The sequence below is a fragment of the Equus przewalskii genome, chromosome 1 (assembly GCF_037783145.1).
Source record: "Equus przewalskii isolate Varuska chromosome 1, EquPr2, whole genome shotgun sequence".
Lineage (NCBI taxonomy): Eukaryota > Metazoa > Chordata > Mammalia > Perissodactyla > Equidae > Equus > Equus przewalskii.
The window spans coordinates 97,518,698-97,543,928 of record NC_091831.1 but is presented as its reverse complement, the minus strand read 5'-3'; the positions used below and the strand labels follow the sequence as shown (position 1 = coordinate 97,543,928).

The following is a 25,231-nucleotide window of genomic DNA, read 5'->3' as shown; positions in this document are numbered from 1 at the left end:
GCTTCTTATACAACTTTTTTACCCAATTGCTGCCCACGATTGTTCCACGAAACACACAGATGTCACAGCACTTAATATGGTAGAGACTTGCACAAAGTCCATTTTTCTTATAAGTAAGCCAGATTTAATCTTCCGTTTCACATGTTTTAAAGATTTTAAAACATTTTATTTGAAATTAGTTCAAATTTACAGAAAAGTTTAAAGAATGCAACTTCACCTCCTTTCATCTTTCATTAGCAACATGTGGTCACATTTGCTCTATATCATATATGTTTTTGAATCATTTGAAAGTCGCAGACATCATACCCTATTCCCCCAAATATTTCAGCATATGCTTCCTATGAACTGTGAAATTCTCTTTCATAACTACAGTATAATTAACAAATACAGGAACTGTAACTTTGATGTAATACCCTTATGTAATGTAAGTCCATATCCAAGTTTCTCTAATTATCCCAATAATGTGCTTTAAATAAAGCATCTCCCTCCCCCACCCAATCCAGATTTGATTCAGGATTGCACGTTGTATTTTTTTAAGTCTCTGTAGTCTCTTAGGAACAGTTCCTCTGCTTTTTTCTGTCTTTCATGATACTGGTATTTTGGAAGAGTATAGGCCAGTTATTTTGTAGCAGTTGGAGTTTATATCATATTTTCTCCTGATTTTGGCAGGAATACTCCATAAAAGATGTCCTCCTTGGTGTATCACATTAGGAGGACACATGATATATTCATGTCCGATTATTGGAGATGTTAACTTTGATCCCTTGGTTAAAGTGGTGTTGAATTCACATAATTTAACTTATCTGTTCCAAAGGAATTGGGATTTAAAGAAGATGGTGGAGTTGTTCATTTTCCCCCCTGTAATGTTGTTTTTGGTCTGGAAGTATCTGTTGCATATTAGATTTCCCTAAAATAGGCACCCTTGTTGTCTGCAGGGTGTGCCCTTGATTATAGGTGAAAGGGCTCTGTCAGCCGCAAGCTCATCAAGAGGGATTCATTGCCTGAGGTTTGAACAGAGCGTGGTCTCTGCCCTTGTGGATACACACAGGGCTTTTAAACATGTAATTCTCAGCTAAGCTGTACCAACCATATTTAATGTGGAACATAGTAGGCATGCAGTGAACATTAGTTGAGTGAGTAAATGAAATACAATTTAGATAAGACTAGTAAAATTTGCTTCTTTTTCATGGAACAACTGGCTTTGTTAAAGTTGCTCATTTACTTCCCGCGTTTCTTTATTAATTTACCTTGTATGGGCCCTGAATAGTGAGTGATGCCCTTTTTGTGATTGAAAATGTTGCTAACAAGGAAATAAATGTGATAACAATGTCTTTATTGTCTGTCTTTATAATTGTAAGGAAATTTGCACAGCATCCGTAAGAAGTGTAGCTGGAGAGTGTCTGATAGTTTTATTCTAAGACTCATTCTGTGAGATAAGTAACTTATCTAGTCATTTAGTGAATTGGAAAGGCAGACTGGAAATCATCCTGTATCTCTTGAGTCCTGAATTATCATCTCTAGTCCTTATGGGACTTATGGTCTGAGCCACTTGTTTACAGCAAATTCTCTACCGCAAACCCTATGACTGGTGATATTTTTTTAAGAACCTAGGGTATGTGCCTTTTGGCTCTAGGGCCCTTCTCACTGTCGGGATAAAAGGATAGGCTTTTCCCAGAAGGGGTAGGTGATCACGGATGCCGTCAGATGATAAAAGAAAAAGCTGGGCACGTGAAGCAAAGGTTGGTATTTATAAAACAAACAAAATGGGTCCTGCCACCACCCCCATACACTGAGCACTGCTGGACCTAGCAACGTAGCAACTGGACACTAGCAATGGGACACAAATCCTCCCCCAGACTAACAGCTGAAAAGAAAGCAAGACTTTTAAACTTCCGAAATAGGAGGAAGAAAGGGTCTTTAGATGCCTCTTATCTCAGGCCCCAGGCTTATTCTAGAAGAGGTCTGGCGAGGCCAGGTCTGAAGCTTTACAAGGTACAAGATGATAATAGCTGTCAAGAATTAAGAGACTGGCTTTAACGCAGTACTCTATTTGACAGAGAAAGTCACTTTCTCTTCTCATCACTTTACTTTTCTGGAGAAAAGGTTGTGAAGTTGTGATGATGCACCCAAGTGCTGAGTGTCCCACAGTCGGCTCTGCGTTGGGAATGAACTTTGTGGGAGAAGTCAGGACTTGAGAAAAATTTGAAGAGTTGTAGGAATCATTGTATTTTAGGGGTGGTTGAGCCCAGTCTTGTGGATTGGGGGGTTTACCTGACATTTTGTGGGGGTTGTGATAGATCTGGTCAGGTAGCCAATGGTCCAGGAGGCCTGTTGTTTGAACTTCAGATCAAAGTACATGCATAGAGAAGTTACAGTACAAGACTGGGAATAAGTGGGCTGAGTAAGAGGAAAAAAGGTAGCAATGGGAAGACTGCAAGAAGAGAGGAACATCTGCCAAGACAGCATCAAGCTCCTTTTGTGGAGGAGTGAACAGGGATGGGTTAGAAGGCCTTTATGGGCTGTGGACACATTGGAGAAGAGTTTACAATTCTTACTTGAAATTCCTCTTAAGTGGAAAATGGAGATAAAATGTGTATTGTAACTTTTGGTACAGGGCGGTCAGTAGTAGGCATCCCGATGAATTACTTGGTCAGATATTTATCTTTCTACTTAGAGCTTCCTCAAGAGGATGGGGGACTTCTTAGCCCTGGGCTAGTGAAAGGAGGATCAAGGCCTTGGAAGAGTAAGGCGTTTCTCTTGTAAAGCGCAGCTCCTGCATCTCTGATGCTTTTCTCTTCTACAGTAATGTTCTTTATTGGTTTCCAAAGTGTTCCAGTAGGCATTGGCACTTTATGGTTAGTGATACTCCAGAACGGATGGCTGTGGCTAACACTGATTGGGAAGGTTTATATTGGTGATGATTCACTAACTAAAATGACCAGAAGAACACATTTAAAGACGGAAAACTTGGAGTGCATTTCCCAGATTCTTCAGCTATAAACCTTTTTTGTATCCCCAAGAATTGTGGTGTCTTGAACACATCTCTAGGTCTCTCAGGAAGGCCAAAAGGCATTTTCCCCTTACAAATTAAATGCTTTTTAAAACCAGAGGGATATTCAGATGTGAGATGTAAATTCTCCTCCAAGGCATGCTCCAAGGTTATATGTGGGATGATTATCATTACCTGCCATATGTTTGGGATAAAACCCACATTTATTAGATTTCCAAGGGGAAGAGCCATTCCAATTAGAAAACAAATTTCCAGAACCCCAGCGGATCTGGTTTATTACGTCCTCCCATCCTATCTCCTTTTTCCTTAGTACTGAATGTTTTTGCATGCAGCTGCTTCTGGGAGGAGGCAGAAACCTCCTGATAATAGAGGAACACCGTAAGAAAGAATATCTCTGGTGCTGGATGCCTTTCTTTATTGTGAATCTACAAAACAAAACAGTACTTAATTATTATAATTATTTCTGTTACAATAGGGACCATTTCTGATGAGGATGATGATGATGATCATGATCATTATCATAATCATGATCTCTGTTTTCCCAGGGAAAGGAAAAGTAGGTTAGGTGACTGGTACTGGTTGAGAACCTACTCTTGGCAAGGTACCATGGTGGGCACTTAATACACACTCCCTGATTTAATCCTCACAGCGGACATAAAAGATTTGGTTAATATTTCCACTTTACGGCCCAGGGAAGTGAGGATTCAGAGAGGTGACTAACTTGTCTAAGGTTGCACAGCCATGGTGGACCTAGGGGTCAAATCCTGTGAGTGACTCCAAAGCTCATTTAAACAAGGGGAATCAGAAGAGCATATCCATTTGACTCACATTTAGATCTTGAGAAAAACTTAATCAGAATGATTTCCTGCCACCGCATTGGTTCTTGTTGACTTTGGGCTTATGTTTCCAGCCTCGGTGAAGGCTTGGACTTTGTGCAGTGGATTAACGTGCTCTGTGCATGCTCATCAGAACAGATCTCAGAGCCCATCCAGTACCGGAAGACGAGAGTCCAAGTGGCGATGTTGTGCTCAGAAAGAAGAGGTTTTAAAATTTTTTATCAATCAAAATCTTTATTCTTGAATAAGTATAGTTTGCATAAATAATCAGATTTTTGAATGGCCACGGAATTTAGGTTACTCCAGCTTAATGTTCTCAGTTGCTTCGTTGTAGGTAAGAGGGCCTATTTGGTTATGGCAATGTTTTATTATTCTTCCTGGGGATGTGTTTTTACAATAGCAGGAGTTGAAATAACCTGGCTCTGCATCTTGCTTGGCTGTTAGGTTCCATTTTGCTCCGACAAAGAGAGCTTTATCAGCCTTCTGATCTCTTAAATGAATTACCTGCTTTTGCCTTAACAATACATGTCGGATGGGTCTGCTCCAATTTTGTAGACTGGTGGCCCTTTCCAGCCAGATCTGAGGACTGTATTTAAATGACGACACTTTGTCACTGGTGCCAGAAGAAATAAGGAAGTCAAGTGTTCCTTAATGTAAGTTTTGATGGTTTTACAGAGCAAGAACTTCTTTTTCCTTCTGTTGGACTTTTTAATCAGTCTCTAGAAACTTGCTTTGAAGTTAATAGGTTTTGCATTTGCAGATGCCATTTTCCTATTTTTCTGTGGCAGTTTCAGAGCAGGCGAAGATACAAAGGTCAAAGACTTTCCAGGGCCTGTCTGCGGAGTGCTTTTTACAATAACTTGGTGTTTCCTCAGCATCTGAAGAACGGTGGAGTGGGGGGATTGGAGTTAAAATTTCCATTTGGTTCTAGTGAGGGTAAGTCTTGTATCCGAGGAAGACCAAAGTGTAGGGCTCTCTCCCTTCACTTCATTCAGCAGGTATTTGAGAAGTACCAGTTAAACGAAGGGAGGAGCGGGTCCTAGAGGAATAGATTCTTTCAGGGGGCTCAGATGGATGAGGAGTTACATGATAGCACAAGCAGAGCGTATTCAGGAGCTAGATGAGTTATCCAGGCAGTGGTGGTTCGTAGTAGGGAGAGGAATGAGGTTGGCAGAAATGATTGGGAAGCCTTCAGGAAAGACGGAGGCTCGAGTAGTTTGGATAGATAGGCTGTGGAGAGAGGAAAGAGCAGAGTGAGAGAAGGAAATACAGTCTTTGAAGTAAGGCATGGACATGGTATCATCAGGGTGGTGAGGGATCTGGAGAGGACAGTTCACATTGGAGACTACGTGGACATGAGATTACACTAGTCCCCCCATTATCCAAGGGAGGTACGTTCCAGGACCCCCCAGTGGATGCCTCAAAGCATGGATAGTTCTGAACCCTAGAAACACTATGGTTTTTCCTATACATACATACCTATGATAAAGTTAAATGTGTAAATTAGGCACAGTAAGAGTGTCACAGCAGTAACTTCTCTTTGGCATATCCAGATTGTCAGCATCACTACTCTTGTGTTTGGGGGCTGATATTAAGTAAAATAGGGTGACTTGAACACAAGTACTGTGATATCAAGACAGTCGATCTGATAACTGAGAGGCCTACTAAGTGACTAATAATAGGTGTAGCGTATACAGTGTGGATATACTGGACAAAGGGGTGGTTCCCCTCCTGGGTGGGAGAGAGCAGGATGGTGCAAGATTTCGTCACACTACTCCAAACGGCACTCAGTTTAAAACTTATAAATGATTTATTTCTAAAAATTTCCATTTAATATTTTCAGTTCGAGGTTGACTGCATGTAACTGAATCCACAGAGAGCAAGACCGCTGGTGAGGGGGGACTGCTGTGTATAGAGCTGCTCTGTTCATGGTAGTAGCCACTGGCCACATGTGGCTATTTAAATTAGTTAAAATGTGATAAAATAAAAAATTCAGTTCCTCCATTGCAGAGTGCTCAGTTGCTACATGTTGCTAGTGGCTACCATATTGAACACTACAGAGAGAGAATTTTTCCATTATTGCAGAAAATTGCGTTTGCCAGCACTGATAGAGGGAATATGAAGTTTCACATAGCAGGATGGAGAGCAACTGGAGATCTTTTAACCAGAGAAATAGTGGCCTGATGAAAGTGGTACCCAAAGAACATTGATCAAGAGGTGTTGAGAATAGAGGAAGAGCAGTGAGGGACTGTCAAGTGAGTATGCGTGTCACTTCGCTGTTACAACATACTGAAGGGAAGGTGAGAATGGTCAAGCTGTTCCGGAGGAAGGACATCGGGATTTTGTCTGATAGAATGACTGAAAGTGTCAAAGAGCCGCAGATATGACCATTGAGGATTTTAATATGAGAGGCTGAGGGAGAATGGTGTGGCACCAACGAGTGGGGGGGATTGAGGAGGAGGAGCTGCCTTGGAAGGCTGAGGGAGGACAATGACATCTTCACTACAGCCTTAGAGGGTGGTAGTGAGGGTTAGCTGAGCTGATAGAAGCACATTTCACAGATGATGGATGGAAACTTTAAATATAGGTAGTTTTTAAAGGAACCCTTCTCCTTTGTTTTGACACAATGTGAAAGCTTATAAGCATACTGTGTGGCTTCCTCTTGCATCTTGTGCTTATACACTTTTGATGACAGCTCATTCCCTTGTTTGCTTAGAAAAGGGAGGGGACACTCCCATTTATGGAGTACCTTGCATGGAAGGTGACTGACTCACGTTATCCCCCTACCCTTGTGAGGCCCATATTATAGGTGAAGGAACATAGCTGAGAAAGGTGAAGCAGGGATTTGAACTCACAACTTTTGCTCTTTCTGCCTAATCTCTACCAGAAAGGATGGTTTCACTGTCAGTTCCTCAAGTTGATGCTTATATCACATTCTGCATTTAGAGCTTGTCTTGAGCACTGAATTGCATTTTCCATCTGTTTCCAAATGTAAGAATAGATCCTATAAAAATTGTTTACTCACAGCAGTAATTGATATGTGGGGTGACCTGGTCTGACTTAGAACTGGATTCTTCTAGAGCGCTGGTTTTCAAAGTCTGGTCCCTAACCAGCAGCATGAGCATCGCAAGGAATTTGTTAGAAATGCAAATTTGCAGCCCCCACCCCAGACCTACTGAGTCAGAATAATGTGACGCACCGCAAAGTGTCAGCATGAACAAAAGGGGTAATTTTAAAAGCCCCTTTTTAATGAATTAAATGGAAGCAGTTTGGGTAGATTTAGGGTTCCAGTATGGCTGACTGTTACCCCCTCAGTAGTGGATGTGGATATACGACTGTAGATATACGTGGGAAATTATGTGCATTAAGTAGGATGTTATTGCAAAAGGACGGATCCGTGGTAGATTCCTGAGTAAATTGCCACTGGATTATTGACTCAAAATAATATCAAGGTGTGTGCTGTTGGATGCAGGGCTTGTTATCCCTCAGTAGGAGATGGTAGTGACGATTTTCAATTAAGGTAATTAATGCTTCACAATATTTTTATGTCCTTTAGGATTTCTTGTGAGTTCTTCCTTGTGTGGTTGTGAATAATTAAAGCCAGATCTGCTTTGTAAGCAGAGCAGGTCATGATGCAGATGGAACTGCTAAGGGCACCTGGGTTTTGCAATGAGGTTGTAGACGGGCTTCTGTAACAGATTTTTGGACGGCATAAATCAAAACAATATTGTGAAGTCAGCATTTGGGAGTTTAAAACTCCCCAGCTGTGGACCCCATCCTGAGTCGGCTGTGCTTCAGGTAAACCCGTTCCAACTCTGTGGATGCTAGCCTTGAGCCGTGTGCGACAGTCTTTGCATCTCCTCCACTCTGAAACACTGTAAACCCTCTCCACCACCCCCGACACATACACAGAGGAAACTGCTCATCTCTCAGGGTTCATTTCCTGTCACTTGTCTCTGTGGAGCCCTGCCTGAGCTTCAGTCTCCTGTGGAATCTGTCAGCCCCCCTCCATCGCCAACTGCTCAGTCCAGACTTTATGACAACACCTCAGACACTTTAAATGAGTGCGTCATTGTTTATGTGCCTTTTTCCATTTACCCTACTGTGTGCATCTTGAGGGCAGAGAATTCATATTAGAATTGTTGCTTTTATTGCTCTCATTTTAACTTCAGCTTCTATCACAGTACGTTGTACATAGTAGGTGTTCATAGTGTTTTTGGTTAAAGAGAGATAAAGCTGTTCTTCAAGGAAGAACTTTGCCCCATGCAAGGGTGGTTATACCTATCTGCTTAGCCAAAGATGAGATATTTTTGGGGGTAATATTTATGACCCCAAAGGGAAGGCCATTGTAGATCATCTCTCAAGAGATTAAACCACACCAGGGGCTGTGTGACCTGTAACCAGTGACAGCAGTGTCACTTTGCTTTGACCCCTGAGATTGGGCCTCTAGGAAAACTTGGGGCTGACAATTGGTGAGAAACTGAATTTCAACCCAAATAGTTTGAACCTTCTGTGTTGCGTGTGGGCTGTTTACTTGGAACTCTCTGTGTTTGCTTCTTTCTATACTAATCGTATTTTATTAGTCTGACAAAATTATGAATTCGGAGGAGTTGTTTTCTTATTTCACAGATGGGGGAAGCAAGACAGCAAGGTTTATATCTTAAAGTTCTAGTCTGTTCATTATAACACTAAAGGTTTTCACTGCCCTCGTTGGGATTGGCTGTGCCATCGGAGATGAAGACTGTTAGGTAGATTCTAAAGGCAGCCCACTGGATCTGTAAGTCAGAAACCCACAAATAGCTCCATCCAGATAGAGCGTTAGGAGTACATTTACATCAGCAGGGATGTAGAAATTACATTCTTCTGAAAGGTGCACTAATTGATTGATTGATTAATGGATTGGTGATGCACATCTTTAGTACTTCTCTCGCTCCTACACATTTCTCCCCCAGAGATTCTGATTATTTCCTTTTCTGTGGGGATTGTAACTTAGGGTTCTTATCCTTAAGCATAGAGATCGTCATCTGTACTCTCAGAATTTTGTTTGCCTGTTACTCTTTGTTAAACCCAGAAGGAGCTCTTGGCCTTTGTGCATCCTGGGAGCCCTTCACAAAGCTCTGTGTTTGGATTGATTGCTGGCCCTGAGTGATGCACAGAGATCTGGCAGCTAGGGCGGAATTCTCAGCTGTCTCTTTGTTATGTCCACAGAAGGCAATGGGAGTTTTATCTTACTACTCAGGCAGTGGTACATTCCTTTTCTGTCCATGGGACCCACCAATCTGATTGTGGGCTCGTTTTCTACCATTCTTGTCATCTTCTTGAACTAGTTAAAGGCCGGGGTGATCTTACCTACCCTCAGGAATATAAGTTCCTTTGCAGTCACTTCCTGCCTTCCTAAATTCTCTTTGAGTAAAGCTTATTATTATTAGGTTTCACCAACATTGCCTAGTTCATTCTATCTTGTGTGGTTAAGGGATCCCAGACAGCATAATGTTAAGCTGTTTCTCTTAGCTGATATCTTTCTTTCACAAATTCCCATTTCCCAGATCTTTATGAAATTCGTTATTTTATCCTTGCCACATCTGTGGGTATGATTATATATTGTCCATAGCTTACTAAGTCTCAGAATTAAAAATGAGTCTTCTCCTTCACTATGAGGCAAAAATGGGTGTTTTAAGAAAAGGTGTACTGAGATTCCAACACCAGTCTTCCTGTTGGGTGTGGGGTTGTGGTGTTGATTTTTCATTTGCCTTAACATATGTGTATGTAGTAGCCGGGGGCAGAAATGCCTGTTGTATTAAAATGACAATCGTAAGTCTCCATTTATTGACTACCTTCTGGTACTTACCCACTGTGCTGTATGTCCTGCATTCATTTTCTCATTTAATTATCCGAACAAACTCATGAGCTAACTATCGTGTTTTCTATTTTAAAGACGAGGAAACAGGGCTAGAGAACTTCAGTCACTTGCTGAAGTCACGCAACTAGTGAGAGAGAGAGTTAGAGTTCATACCAGGCCTTTCTGAGAAGCCTGGGCCCCTGATGATGTCGATACTACTGTGTGTCTGCTTTTACCCTGCATGGGTGGGAAGAGCGGGCAGTTGCTGAGGACTTGGAAAACCAGGGCCTTGATGGAATTATTGAAGGCAGGATGAGAGTGAAAAGTGGAATTAGTTGGGAAGAAGGTGAACAGTTAGGGACTGACACTAGACCTTCTGTGCTCACTGCTGCAGAGGCGCTTACTGCAGTGGGGCTGCTGGTTCTCAGACTTGAGCGTGCGCTGGAGTCGCCTGGAGGCCTTATTGAAGCGCAGACTGCTGTGCGGAAGCCCACAGCTTCTCATGGACTCCGTTTGGGGCAGGGCTGGAAACTTACATTTCTCATAAGTTCCCTTGGGGGATGCCGCTGGTCCTGGGACAACCTCTTGAGATCCCGTGTAGGGAAAAGTGCAGGAGCTTAGGAGTCAGGTAGATATGGGTTGAAATTCCTGCTTCTCTGCTAACCAGCTGTGGAAGCTTTAGGTTTTTCATCTGTAAAATTCATCAGGGTAATACCTCTGTTATAGGGTCTTTGTGAGAATCAAATATGATTCTAAAAATGACAATATCTAGCATCTATTGAATACTTCCTAAGTACTAGGTACTTTGAGAAGTGCTTCATATATATCATTTACTCGTCAACAGTTAAGTACTATTGTTCCTACATATCAAGATTCTAGCACGTAGTAGTTGCTCAGTCAATATTCCTCTCCTTCCCTGTCCATATTTAAGAAGTCCGGGAAATGTGTAAGACTTCTTAGATAGATTTTCATAAAGTTAATTTATATGTTTTTAGAATTTGACACTTTAGAAGGAAAATTTTATGAAACTAGATATTTATGGGGCTGGCCTGGTGGTATAGTGGTTAAGTTTGTGTGCTCTGCTTTGGTGGCCTGGGGTTTGCAGGTTCGGATCCTGGACGTGGACCTGCACATTGCTCATCAAGCCATGCTGTGGTGGTGTCCCATGTACAAAATGCAGGAAGACTGGCACACATGTTGGCTCAGTGACAATCTTCCTTAAGCAAAAAGAGGCAGATTGGCAACAGGTGTTAGCTCAGGGCCCATCTTCCTTACCTCCCCCTCCACAAAAACTAGATAGTTATGTGAAATGATTTTTACCGATGAAGCTGGATAAGAAAAATGTTACTATCACCTGAAATGGTAGAATATTTCTTCTTAAACCTTTATGGTTTTTAAGAACAGTCGTGTCACTTTAACAATGGGGGTACATTCTGAGAAATGCATCATTAGGCAATTTCGTTGTTGTGTGAACACCACAGAGTGTACTTAGCACAAACCTAGAGGGTGTAGCCTACATCACACCTAGGGTATGTAGCACTAATCTATGGGACCGCTGTCATACATGCAGTCTGTCGTTGATCAAAATGTTGTTGCTGTACCATGGGTTCTTTCATCCCTATATAGCTATTTTGTTATCTGTTAGAAAGTTTAACCAGCTTTAAGAAAGCTTCATAATTTACCTTTAAAACTGATCAAGCTTTTTTATACTCTTTCTGTGTTCTCTTATGACTGCTTTCCAGAGAATTTCGTAAAGCAGTTTTGCTGTCTAGTTAAAATCCTTCACCTGTAATTTAAAAAAACCCCAAAATATTAAAACTTATTACCACACTTAATTGGGTTTTGTTTGAGAATTGATATGTTTAGTAGAAGGGATTGTAAAGGAAGGTAAAGACATAGTGATTTTGAAATGTGGGATATTTTTATTTATTTGCGAATGGATGGGAACTTTTATTTTGTGCCTACTGTATGCTAGATACTTGGCATACCTTGTTAAAGTTCTAGTACTTACTTTATGGGGTTGTTGAGGGGATTAAATGGTAACCCTATCTGTGTAGAACATTTGAAACAGTACCGGCATGTAGTTATCACTCGATGAAAGAGCCATTATCATTGTTTCATGTACTTCAGATACGTGAATATAATTTCTGCCTTCATAGAGTTTACGATCCAGCAATTCCTAAAAAGGATTTGAGGTGGTTCCCAAAAGAATCACAGAGCTAGTAACAAGTGAAGCTGGTGTTCCGAGTCACATGATTTGAAAGCCTGTGGTCTTGCCCGCCAAAGCAGTGCCTCCCGTGTGTATTGGCGGCCTCCCTTCTTAATCTTGATGCAGCTGGCAGTGTCCCAATTGCCAGCTTTGAGTATATCTTTTCTCTGCTCTCATAGTTGGCTGTGTCTGGGGTTAGGAATGAGACCTGACCAGGTGTGGTTCGTCTTGACCTGGGGGTTCCCCTGCGTCAGCCTTGCCCACACGCATGCCCATTGCCTGAACAGGGCAGCCTCCTGGAATCGGAGGAGACCTGACTTCTGTGCATGGGGAGGCCCAGGGTGAGAGCAGGAAGGAGGCCTTTCACTCGAGGGAGGGAGGGGGCTGGGAGTCTGTGCAGGAAAGGAAGGCATTGTCTCGTTTCGTGCTTCCTCTCTGCTCTTGTCATCAGTTAGATGAGAGGAGGACTTGACAGGTAAAGGGGCTGCATGGCCAAGTGGTGAGCCACGTGGTAAGAGTGGGGCTCACAGGGCTTGGTGTGTCCTTGAGCTGTGGGCGGTCTGGTGTGATGGTGCGAGTGTCTGAGGAGAGGCTCTGGAGGGAGGAGAGGGTGGAGAGGGAGCAAGGACTGGGCTGGGGCAGCCTGTGTGCCGCGTGTTGCAGGGACGTGCTCAAGAGTCAGGATTATCCTGTTGGCCTTCCAGGAGCTTCAGGAGGGTCACTTGATCCGAGTGTATTTTGGAGACTCTTCTGTTGCTTCTTAGTGTGTAGAGGGCTAGCCTGGGAGCCTAGAGACCCGCTTTCATGGGTGAATTTAGAGGAAAACCAAGAGCACTGACCACGGAATAACTAAGGATGCCAGGTGAATAAGCATGAAATGGGTGAGAACAGAAGTCCAGCTGATGGGTTTTAATGACAGAATGTCCCCACTTCAGTCGTCTGCTCTCTGGGTGGGAGGGGAGGCAGGAGAGGAGTGGGAGCCCGGGAGATTGATGTGTCTCATCTCCTCCAAGTCTTTCATTAAATTTCTATCAAGAATTAATGCAATCCTTATAGTCTGCGTTTTAACCCAATATCTGGTCCTGTGAACAGAGGGGAGATTGTCTCTGTTGACCTAATTATTCTAGCAGTTCCAGAGAGTTGGGAAACATTTGTGAGAGGGAGAGGCGTTTTGTTTGTTTGTTTGTTTTAAGCCATCAGCCAACACCCTCTGACCAATTTAGCTTTGCTTAACAAGAAGAGACTGAGAGGCAGGGCTGTACGTTCAAACAAAAAGCTTGTACTCTTAGAATTTTTAAAAATTCTCATTTTTTTAAGGAACGCTTCCCGTTAAGGGACCATATACATTAAATGATTTCCAAACTTTTTGTAATTTGATTCCTTTTCCAGCTGACGTTTCAGGATTCTTCCCCATTAGGGAGAATAGTCTCTAAAACCACTCCATACAGAGAACTCAACAGATTTATTGAGCGCCATCTGCTGGTTTTATTTTAATGGACCGAATAGGTGGTGCTTGGAAATCTTTAAGAATTTGCGTATATCTTAGTGGTGCAAAATCGTGGAGCTGGAAGACAGTATGAATTTGGATTATTATGAATAGCAGTAGTTAGAATGACGACTTTATGTTAGCATGGGGGGGGGGAAATGGTTTTGGCTGGAATGTAGACATAGGTGATTAAAAATGAAGAAGGCAGGTTACAGGGATTTCATTGACCTGTATGTTTCTCTGACAAAAAATTAGCCTGACTGAAATAAAAATTAACTTTAAATGTCAAATACAAGTGTTGTGTTTTCTAACATTGAAATCAACCAAAGTCTGTCTGCGTGGAATGAATTTAGTTTATGCCAAAAGTCAATAAATTTCTCAGTGGTTTTCTCTTCATGTTACAGAGGTACTTTGAGGCATCTTTTAAGGAAAGCTTTGTGACAAGGCTTTGCTGGCAAATCTGGAGAGTGGGCTTTATTTGAGAAGAGTATCTGAATATTTTTCCACATGAGAGATATGGGTAATGCGTTAGGTTAAATAAACAGGGGCGATGCTGTTATATTCTCTTCTGTCACTGGTCCTTTTCAGCCTTAGTTATATTTTAAGTGACTTTTTAAGGACCACTGAGCTAAAAATTTGGTGTAGCCAGAGCATTAGATTTTAGACCTTTTAATTTCTCGTCTAGTCATCTTCAGTATTTAAATGAATTGAAGAGAGAGGCAGATTGTTCACAGAAAGAGAATTCTGTTAGGAATTCATTAATTTCTTCTTTCATTCATTCATTCATCCGTCCAACATTTATTGAGCATTTATTATTATTTTTTATTTTTTGAGGAAGATTAGCCCTGAGCTAACATCCATGCCCATCTTCCTCTACTTTATATGTGGGACTCCTGCCACAGCATGGCTTGATAAGCAGTGTGTAGGTCCGCACCCAGGATCCAAACCAGTGAACCCTGAACTGCTGAATCGAAACCTGCAAACTTAACTGCTGTGCCACCGGGCTGGCCCCTATTGAGCATTTAAAGCAAGCAGATAAAATTTTAGGCAATGCTATTGCATTGAAGAAAGCAAATATGCTCCCTAGCCTCATGAAGCTTACATAATAGTTGGGAGGAGAAAGGAAAACATATACACAAATAAATATATACTCTCAGAATTTTGTACATATATAATATATATCACTCTCTATGCATATATGTGTAAATATATGCATCGGATAGTAAAAAGTGTTATGGGGGAAAAAAGCAGGGCAGGATAGTTAAGTAGAGTTGGCAGGAGAATTCATATTTCATTTAGGATGGTGAGGGGAGACCTCACTGATAAGGGGGCATTTGAATAATAATGATCATTAATGTTATATAAAGGTTGTTTATGATTATCTCATTTGATCTTCCAACCATGTATAGAAAGTACACAGGGCAGATAATGCTCGTAGGCCTTCCAGGGCTCCCTTTGGACTAGAGCATAAAGACCAAAATCTTTGGCATTTCTTGATGTCTTTGTCTCCTGCTTATGTGTTCCCTATGTTCACTCCATGGCATGTTACTCCTCATATGGGCCATGTTTGTTCAGAACGTGGGAATTGCCTAGGTAGACACAGGATAAAGTCGCTGCAGAGAGGGGGAACCATAGTGACTCTTAAAACGTGAATCAGATTATGTCACTCTTTTCAAAACCTTCCAGTGGCTAAGCATCACACTCAAAAAAAATCCAAACTCCACCCTCATCTCCCATCCAGTGTTCATTCGCTTGCTTCTCCAGACTGATCTTCTTTACAATTCCTTATGCATGCCGAGTTTATATTGCCTTGCACTTGCTATTCCATTTGCCTTGAACGCTTGTCACTTGCTCTTTATTCAGATTTCTATCATGTGACTTCCCCTAGTAGCCTCCCCGACCACGCCTCTCACCTCTACTTCAGACACACTTTAGCCCCTTACCCTGTCGTATTCTTTGTGACACAAGTTCCCCCTGATGTTACTTTTTTATGATTTGATTGTCTTACCTGCTAAAACATAAGCTTTATGAGACCAGCGGCCTTGTCTCTTTCATGTTTTTTCCCTAGTTCTTAACAATGCTTGACATATGTTTGATGATCAATAAATATTGTGATGAATAAATTCATTTTGCCAACAAACAAAATGAGTTTCAAGTGGTTATTTATCAGGTCTATAGCTATTACATGACTGATTCTGGTCTTATTCCTGAGGCTCTTCTTTTCCTGTTCAATACCCTGTGTGGTGGCATGTACTCTGTTAGTGAGTAGCATGGTTCATTTAAGAAATAGTGGATGCTGAGTGACGTCAGCATGATGGTGGAGTGAGCTCTTCCCTTAGGCTCTCTCCCCTAAGATGCAATGAAAAGGACATTCATAAACCAATAGAGGACATTCACACAACACAAAAGACATTGGAGAGACCCACACAGCCATATGTCTGAAGGTGGCAGTGCTGGACACCCCAGAGGAAGTGGAAGGTGATAAGGGGATCTCTTCTCCCTCCCAAATGGCAGCAACCCAGGATGTGGGACCACATGTGACTCTGAGAAAAGGGGGAAGGAGCAGCTCTCCATGGGAACACCTTCATTCTCCAAGTTCCCACAGAGCCCTTGGGAAAGCCCCACACAGAGGTGGCTGAGCTATTGTGGGGTGCCTTCATTAAGCCAGCAGCCCAGGAGAGCAGATAGCAAGGGTAGAGTGAGAATGCCCCCGGGATTGTGCATGTGGAAGAAAGTGCCCTTCCCCCTGCCTGGCACTCCAGCTCAGCCAGCCAGCCAGCCAGAACACCCATGCATAGTTTAGAAAACCAGCAGCTGTGAGCCAGCGAACCAGCAATCACAGATTGGACCTATCAGTGTAGATTCCAAAGGATGGGCACAGATGCCAGGGGGTGCAGCTGGCTCAGAATACACAGCTCTTGATCCCCTGCTGCAACTGGCTGCAGGTGGAAGCTGGAACCAGATACTATCACTATATGAAGACACAAATCCACACCATCAAATAGTTTGAAGAAATATATTAATACTACAGACTAGAAGGAAAATGACAAGCACCCAGAAATCTATCCTGAAGGCACAGAAATTTATAGTCTAAATGACAGATAACTCAAATAGCTATCATAAAAAAACTCAGTAAGTTACAAGAAAATACAGATAGTTCAATGAAATCAGGAACAAAAGTAATAAACAGAGGGAATTCTTCACAACAGAGATTGAAACTATAAAGAAAAACCAATCAGAAATGTTGGAGATGAAAAACGCAATGTCTGAGGTAAAGAAAAATCTGGAGTCCCTGAATAACAGAGCTGATATTATGGAGGATAGAATTAGCAGTCTGGAGGACAGAAATATAGAAATACTTCAGAGGGGAGAGAGAAAACTAAGACTAAAAAGAAATCAAGAAATTCTCCATGAAATATCCAACTCAATTAGGAAATGCAACATAAGGATTATAGGTATTCCAGAGGGAGAATAGAAGGAGAATGGAACAGAAAGCTTGTTCAAAGAAATAAAACCTGGGGGAGGAGCTGGAAATACAAGTAAAAGAGGATATTATGACTCCTAATTATATCAATGTAAAAAGATCTTCTCCAAGGCATATATAGTAGTAAAACTGGTGAAAGTCAATGGCAAAGAGAAAACATTAAGGAGAACAGGGCAGAAGAAAATAACCTATGAAGCAACCCCTATCAGGCTTTCAGTGGATTTCTCAGCAGAAACCTTACAGGCTAGGAGAGAGTAGAATATATTCAAAATTCTGGAAGACGAAAACTTTCAGTCAAGAATACTCTATCCAGCAAAAATGTCCTTCAGATATGATGGAGAAATAAAAACTTTCCCAGATAAACAAAAGCTTAAGGGAGTTCATTGCCATAAGACCCCCAACCCCCCCAAGAAATGATCAAGAAGACACTCATACCTTAAAAAAAAAAAGTTTCACAAAGCCTTTAGCAAAGAGATAAACAGACAGACAAAATCAGAAAATCGCAGCTCTCTATCAGAACAGGTTAGCAAACAATTATAACATTAAAGATAAAGGGAAGGAAAATATCAAGATTAAATATAATATCGTCATTTAACCACAAACTCACAACACAAGATAGAATAAGTAGTGACAACAATAACAGAAGGGGAAGAGGAGAGGGATGGAATTGGCTTAGACTAAGGAAAAAAGAGGCTGTTTGAAAATGATGTTTCATCTACAAGATTTTTTGTACTAACCTCACTGTAACCACTAAACAAATAATCAGAACAGAGACGCAAATGATAAATAAAGAGAAAACTGAGAAAACCATCATAGGAAACTACCAAACGAATCAGTAGTCCAAAATACACAGGATGAGAAAAAAGAGAAATGCAGAACAACCAGAAAATGAGCAATAAAATGGCAGCATTAAGCCCTTATATATCAGTAATCACTCTAAATGTAAATGGATTGAATTCTACAATCAAAAGACAGAGAATGGCAGGATGGATCAGAAAACAAGACCCAGCAATATGCTGGCTCCAGGAAACACATCTCAGCTGTAAAAGACAAATACAAGCTCAGAGTGAAGGAATGGAAGATGATACTCCAAGCTAATGGCAAACAAAAGAAAGCAGGTGTTGCCATACTTATATCAGGCAAAGTAAACTTCAAGACAAAATGGGTAATGAAAGGCAAAGAGGTGCAGTATATAATGATCAAAGGGACACTCCACCAAGAAGACATAACACTTATAAATATATGTGCACCCAACACAGGAGTACCAAAGTACATAAAAAAACTATTAACAAACCTAAAAGGAGATATTAACAACAATACAATGATAGTAGGGGACCTTAACAACCCACTTACATCAATAGATGGATCATCCAGACAGAAGTCAACAAGGAAACAGTGGATTTAAAAGGAAAAATTGACCAAATAGACTTATATATAGAAGACTCCATCCAAAAAAAACTGCAGAATACACATTCTTCTGACATGCACATGGAACATTCTCAAAGATAGACCATATGTTGGGACACAAGGCAAGCCTCAATAAATTTAAGAAGATTGAAATCATATCAAGCACCTTTTCCAACCACAATGCTTTGAAACTAGAAATCAACTACAAAAAAAGGCTGGGAAAGTCACAAATATGTGAAGACTTTTAAACAACATGCTACTGAACTACCAATGGATCATTGAGGAAATTAAAGGAGAAATCAGAAAGTACCTGGAGACAAATGAAAATGAAAACACACCATACCAACTCATATAGGATGCAGCAAAAGCAGTCCTAAGAGGGAAATTCGTAGCAATACAGGCTCACCTTAACAAACACGAAAAGTCCTGAATAAGCAATCCTAAACTACACCTAACAGACTTAGGAAAAGAGGAACAAAGTCCAGAGTCATCAGAAGGATGGAAATAATAAAAATGAGAGCAGAAATAAATGAAATTGGAACCAGAAAAGCAGTAGAAGGGATCAGTGAAACAAAGAGCTGGTTCTTTGAGAAGATAAACAAAATTGACAAACTCTTAGCCAGGCTCATTAAGAAAAAAAGAGAGAAAGTTCAAATAAATAAAATTAGAAATGAAAGAGAAATTACAATGGATACTACAGAAATGCAAAGGATTATAAGAGACTGCTATGAAAAGCCATATGCCAACCAGTTGGACAATCCAGAAGAAATGGATAAATTCTTACTCATACAACCTCCCAAAACTGAATCAAGAAGAACTAGAGAAACTGAATAGACCGATCACAAGTAAAGAGGTTGAAACAGGAATCAAAAACCTCCCCAAAAATAAAAGTCCAAGACCAGATGGCTTTTCTGGAGAATTCTACCAAACTTGCAAAGAAGATTTATTACCTGTTCTTTTCAAACTATTCCAAAAAGTTGAAGAAGATGGAACACTTAACACGTTTTTACAAGGCCAACCTCACCCTGATCCCAAAGCCAGAGAAGGACAACACAAAGAAGGAAAACTACAGGTCAGTATCTCTGATGAACATAGATACAAAAATCCTCAACAAAATATTGGCAAACCAAATACTGCAATACATTAAAAAGATCGTACACCATGATTAAGTGGGATTTATACCAGGGGTGCAGGGATGGTCCAGCATTTGCAAATCAATCAATGTGATACACCACATTAACAAAATGAGGAATAAAAACTACATGATAATCTCAGTACATGCAGAGAAAACACTTGACAAGATCTAACATCCATTTAGGATAACAACTCTCAATAAAATGGGTATAGAAGGAAAGTATCTCAACATAATCAAGGCAGTATATGACAGACCCCCAGCCAACGTCATACTCAGTATGGAAAAACTGCAAGCAATCCCTCTGAGAACAGGAACAGGACAAGTGTGCCCACTTTCATCACTTTTCTTCAACATAGTACTGGAGGTTTTGGCCTGAGCAGTTAGGCAAGAAGAAGAAATAAAAGGAATCCAAATAGGCAATGAAGAATTGAAACTCTCGCTGTTTGGAGATGTCATGATTTTACGTATAGAAAACCTTAAAGAATCCGTTGGAAAACTTAGAAATAATCAATAACTACAGCAGAGTTGCAGGGTACAAAACTTACTTAGAAAAATCAGTTGCATTTCTATACTCTAATAACAAGCTAACAAAAAGAGAACTCAAGCATACAGTTCCATTTACAATCACAACAAAAAGAGTAAAATAGGAGTAAATTTAACCAAGGAGGTGAAAGATCTATACAATGAAAACTCTAAGACATTATTGAAAGAAATCAATGATGACATAAAGAACAGGAAGATATTCTGTGCATGTAGATCAGAGGAATAAATATAGTTAAAATGTCCATACTACCTAAAGCAATCTGCAGATTCAATACAAGTCCAATCAGAATCCCAATGACATTCTTAATGGAAATAGAACAAAGAATCCTAAAATTTACGTGGGAACAAAAGACCCCAAATAGCGAATGCAGTCCTGAGAAAAAAGAACAAAGCTGGAGGCATCACAATCTGTGACTTCAAAATATACTACAAAGCTATAGTAATCAAAACAGCATAATACTGGTATGAAAACAGACACACAGATCAATGGAACAGAATTGAAAGCACAGAAATAAAGCCATACATCTTTGGACAGCTAATCTTTGACAAAGGAGCTAAGAACATACAATGGAGAAAGGAGGATCTCTTCAATGAATGGTGTTGGGAAAACTGGAGAGCCGCAGGCAAAAGAATGAAAAAATTAACTTTCGCCATACAAAAAAATTAACTCAAAATGGATCAAAGACTTGAAGGTAAGACCTGAAACCATAAAACTTCCAGAAGAAAATATAGGCAGTACACTTTTTGACATTAGTCTTAGAAGGATCTTTTCAAATACCATGTCTACTCAAGCAGGGGAAACAAAAGAAAAGATAAACAAGTGGGACTTCATCAGACTGAAGAGCATCTACAAGGCAAAGGAAAACAGGAACAAACCAAAAAGACAGCCCACCAACGTGGAGAAAATATTTGTAAATCATATATCTGACAAGGGCTTAATCTCCAAAATATATAAAGAACTCACACAACTCAACAACAAAAAACAACCTGTTCAAAAAGTGGGCAGAGGGTATGAACAGACATTTCACCAAAGAAGATAGACAGATGGTCAACAGGCACATGAAAATGTGTTCAACACTACTAATCACAAAGGAAATGCAAATAAAAACTACACTAAGAAATCATTTTATTCCCATTAGAATGGCTATGATCACCCAGACAAAAAATAACAAATGTTGGAGAGGATGTGGAGAAAAGGGAACCCTCATCCACTGCTGATGGAAATGCAAACCGGTACAGCCACTATGGAAAACAGTATGGAGATTTCTCAAAAAACTGAAAATAGAAATACCATACGATCTAGCTATCCCACTAATGGGTATCTATCCAAAGAACTTGAAATCAGCAGTACAAAGAGACTTGTGCACCCCTATGTTCGTTGCAGCATTGTTCACAATAGCCAAGAATTGAAAGCAACCCAGGTGCCCATCCACTGATGATTTGATAAAGAAGCTGTGGTATAGATATACAATGGAATACTACTCAGCCATAAAAAAGACATGGATGGACCTTGAGGGTGTTATGTTAAGCAAAATAAGTCAGACGGAGAAAGGTAAACACCGTATGATTTCATTCATATGTGGAAGATAAACTAACACACGGACAAAGAGAACAGTTTGGTGGTTACCAGAGGGGAAGTGTGTTGAGGGGTGGGCATAGGGGTAAAGGGCACATTTATATGGTGGCTGACAAATAATAATGTACAACTGAAATTTCTCAATGTTATAAACTATTATGACCTCAATAAAGTAAAAAGAAGAAAAACAGTGGATGCTAAATGACATTGAAGATTTGTTGCCACACACACTCTCTCTCACATGCTTTGTAATGGTTTAATTGCCCAGAAAAACTAAGCTGCTATGAGAACCATACCAGCTACTTTTAGGGGATATTTAAAAATCAACAGAGGGGCTGGCCCGTGGCTTAGTGGTTAAGTTCGTGCACTCTGCTTTGGTGGCCCAGGGTTTTGCGGGTTCGAGTCCTTGGTGCCGACATGGCACCGCTCATCAAGCCATGCTCAGGTGGCATCCCACATGCCGCAACTCGAAGGACTCGCAACTAAAAATACACAACTGTGTACCAGGGGGCTTTGGGGAGAAAAAGGAAAAATAAAATCTTAAAAAAAAAAGTCAACAGAAACTAACAGTCCTGTCCAGTGATTGGAGTTTTAGATTGTTTTTCTTATGGTAGGTCTTCTCTTTTCTAGCCTGATATCAACATCATACATTTGTTAGTTCTTGTCTTAAAGATGCTGGGGATGCTGCTTTGCCATGACTGTGCCCTGTCAATTTGCTTTTATTTTCCTAGAACACTCCAGTATATTAGGCAGCACAAAGGTAGCTCACGTGTCCTCCTGTAATTAAACTGTTCCTTTCGAATGAATTCCAGTGTAAAGAAGGCCAGGGAACAGCACGTCAGGGTGCTCCCAAAGATGGAAACACAAGATTGATATTTCTTTGAAGTTCGCTAATACTATGTGGTATTTTGTTGGCTCCATTATATCCAGTGTTTTTAAAAACTCTCAGCTCTGACAGCTGTTTCTTGAATGATTTTGGATTCAGTTGGTAGCCTCTTTCACCTCGTCCCACATTACCCCTGTCCACTCTTTGCAACCATCATCTCTTTCAAACAGAATTTGAGATACTGCCAGTGAGAATTCTTGTTCCTCTGGCTCCTTCCAGTGACCTGTGTTTGCGATGACCCTGTGGGAAGGCTCTCTCCCCGGCTTGTGCTCAGCGCAGCGTCCAGTGCCGCCTCTGATTTCTTCAGTCCCTGATCCTTGCTTTTCCTGCAGTGCATTTTATACAGCCGCAATTAGTGCTTTAAGTGTCTCTTTCTTCCTTAAAACACTGTGAGCTCCAGCAGGGCCAGAACTAACTGTCTTTCTTTATATCCTCAGGCTCTACCATAGTACCTCACCCAAGTGCTCAACCAGTAGTTTAGTTAAGTGAAGAAAGTGATAAGCAAGACAAACTTAGTATTTTGCTTATTTGTAGCATTTTAAGTTTTGTTTTTTAAAAGGATGAAATGTTTTGAGTTCAACCCAACAAACATTGAATGAGCACTTGTTGTATATCAGGCCCTTTGAAGAAATGTTGAGTGTACAAAGATGAACTAGATATAGTCGCTTCCCCAGCTTCCCTGTAAATGGCTAAGTTTTCAGGTGTATTCCTGCTGAAAACAATCTGTCTTGAGCCTTGAGCAGTGTTGGACATGGGTGTTTTCTCCACAGAAGCTTTCCTACTCATATCCCTCAAGGCAGAGTTGGGCAACCATCTCTAGCATTTACTACGTGGCATTCTGTCTGTGCTTGTCTGTCTAGGCTCCTGGAGGCCAGGCACCAGAAAGTATTTATAATTCTAGTACCTGGTTGATAGCAGAGACAAAAATATATTAAACAGAAAGCACTGCAGGCTTGTTTAGCATGAATGGGTGAATGACTTAAGGCTGTGGTAATGGCAACAGAACAGAAAGGAAGGCAGCGAACATGTTAATATTGGGCCATTAAATATATTTCTACTGCTTAACTTGTCTACTTGATGGACTGGAATAAAAATTTTATATTAACGGTAAAAAATAATGAAATAGTAAAGTAAAATATACTAAAGGGAATGTTTAAAGTAATAAAATATTTTCAAACATTTTAAGGCTCATTTACATATCAACATTGTTTAATGTAATATTCATATTTTAAAAATCCCAGTGCTAATGGATAGCAGTCCTATATACATTTGATAGCAAGAAGTCATTTGAAAGTCCTTTAGCTTTCATTAATTCAGTCTGGCTTTCTACCTAATTAGTGCAGATTACCAGTTATAGTTTGCCTAGATTATATCATCCCTAAAGGCTTTGTAGTTAACTGAGGGTGTTAGTAACAATAAGATGGTTAAAATAAAGATCTGAAATATTTTGTTTAACCATTATTACATTTCTTACGTAGTTGAATTGTCTTAGAGTTGGTGGCATTTAAGAATTGAGTAGATACATTCCTCCCTCATTCCTAGAGTGCCATGTTTTCTCTTTTCTCTTTCCTTTTGCACATGCCTTTTCCTTTGCCTGGAATGTTCATTCCCTCTTTCTTGGTTCTTTGGTGAATTCCTCGCCAGTTTTTTCAAAACGAGTTCAGATGTTCTCTCTTTGGTGAAGCCTTCCCAGATTCTCCCAGGAGCAGCTCAGGCTGTCTCCTCTATGTGTATCACCTTCGTCATCTTTATGTATTGGCTTCTTCATTTTACAAGTAGCAGAATTCATCCAGAGAGATGGATTGGTCTTTTCAAGGTTACACATCAGAAGAAAACAGAGGAGAAACAGAGGAGTCTCGTTTAAGACCTGTGTTATCTCCATCTGTGCAGCTGGGTGGGCCAGCTGAGTTCTGGATAATTTCTATTTTGGTTGAATTTCAAAGGTCTTTGAGAAGAGGGTGAAATATTTTAGATGGTGGGAAATTAACTGTGTCATGAATCTAGGAAGTGACTTATTTCAGTTGAGCAAATGAGCTCTTTCTGGAAGACTTGACATGAGAAAATAAGTATTTTAAGTTTTTAGCTGTAGAGGGCTCAGTTGTGGCTGCCATTAACAAAGAGAAACATCGTAAGTCTCATAGTCTTTCTTGCTGGTACTTGAGTTGGGGTTCCTCTTGGGTCCAAAGGATCCTGTTTCAGGGGTTGAGGCACTGGAGTAGATAGATGAATGGTGTGTTGTGAAAGACCCACTTAAGGCTGGAGAAAAATGAAACAGTTCTTGAATTTGCTGCTTTTTTGTCTTCAAATCTCTCCTCCATTGTCTGTTCTGACCATTGCTTACAAATCATTCCTTTTAATGCTACAGCTCCTTCATTCCTTGCCTGTTTTGGTGTCACTGCTCCTCTCTTCTCTGGTTTCTCCTCGTCTCTGGCGGGGCTTTCCTTGTTTGGTCTGTTTCTCCAGATCAGTTTCTTCTTCCTGCCTTCCCCTGCAGGAATGCCAGGGTCTAGTCCTTGGCTCTCTGTTACAATGGAGAACTAACTCATCTGTGGTCAAGGCTTCTGAAGTTAGTGTAGATTGACTCTCAGATCTGCCTCCCCAGCACAGACCTTTTCTGACAGCCCATCCTGCTAACTACCTATTGGATATAATATCTACAGTTTTCCATCCTGCTAATATATGAAACTTGGCATTAAAGCTTATTGTCCTCTTTTGCACTAATCATTCCCACGACACCTCATTTTTCCTTAATGAAATACGTTTTTCTGTCAATGTCACTTCATGTTTGCTCTTTTCCTGTCTTTGCCCAACCCCCTCCAG

At 40.7% G+C, this 25,231-nt stretch overlaps 1 protein-coding gene and 1 long non-coding RNA gene across 19 annotated transcripts in view; one reads left to right on the top strand and one right to left on the bottom strand.

Annotated features, from left to right (window-relative positions):
• Positions 1-25,231, top strand: part of AKAP13 (A-kinase anchoring protein 13) — a 323,232-nt gene that overhangs the window by 93,189 nt on the left and 204,812 nt on the right. The window lies entirely within an intron of this gene.
• Positions 102-25,231, bottom strand: part of LOC139083243 (uncharacterized) — a 39,720-nt gene continuing 14,590 nt past the window's right edge. Inside the window, exon 2 of the long non-coding RNA XR_011539801.1 lies at positions 102-5,076. This is a non-coding gene — a long non-coding RNA (uncharacterized lncRNA). The remainder of the gene's footprint in view (positions 5,077-25,231) is intronic.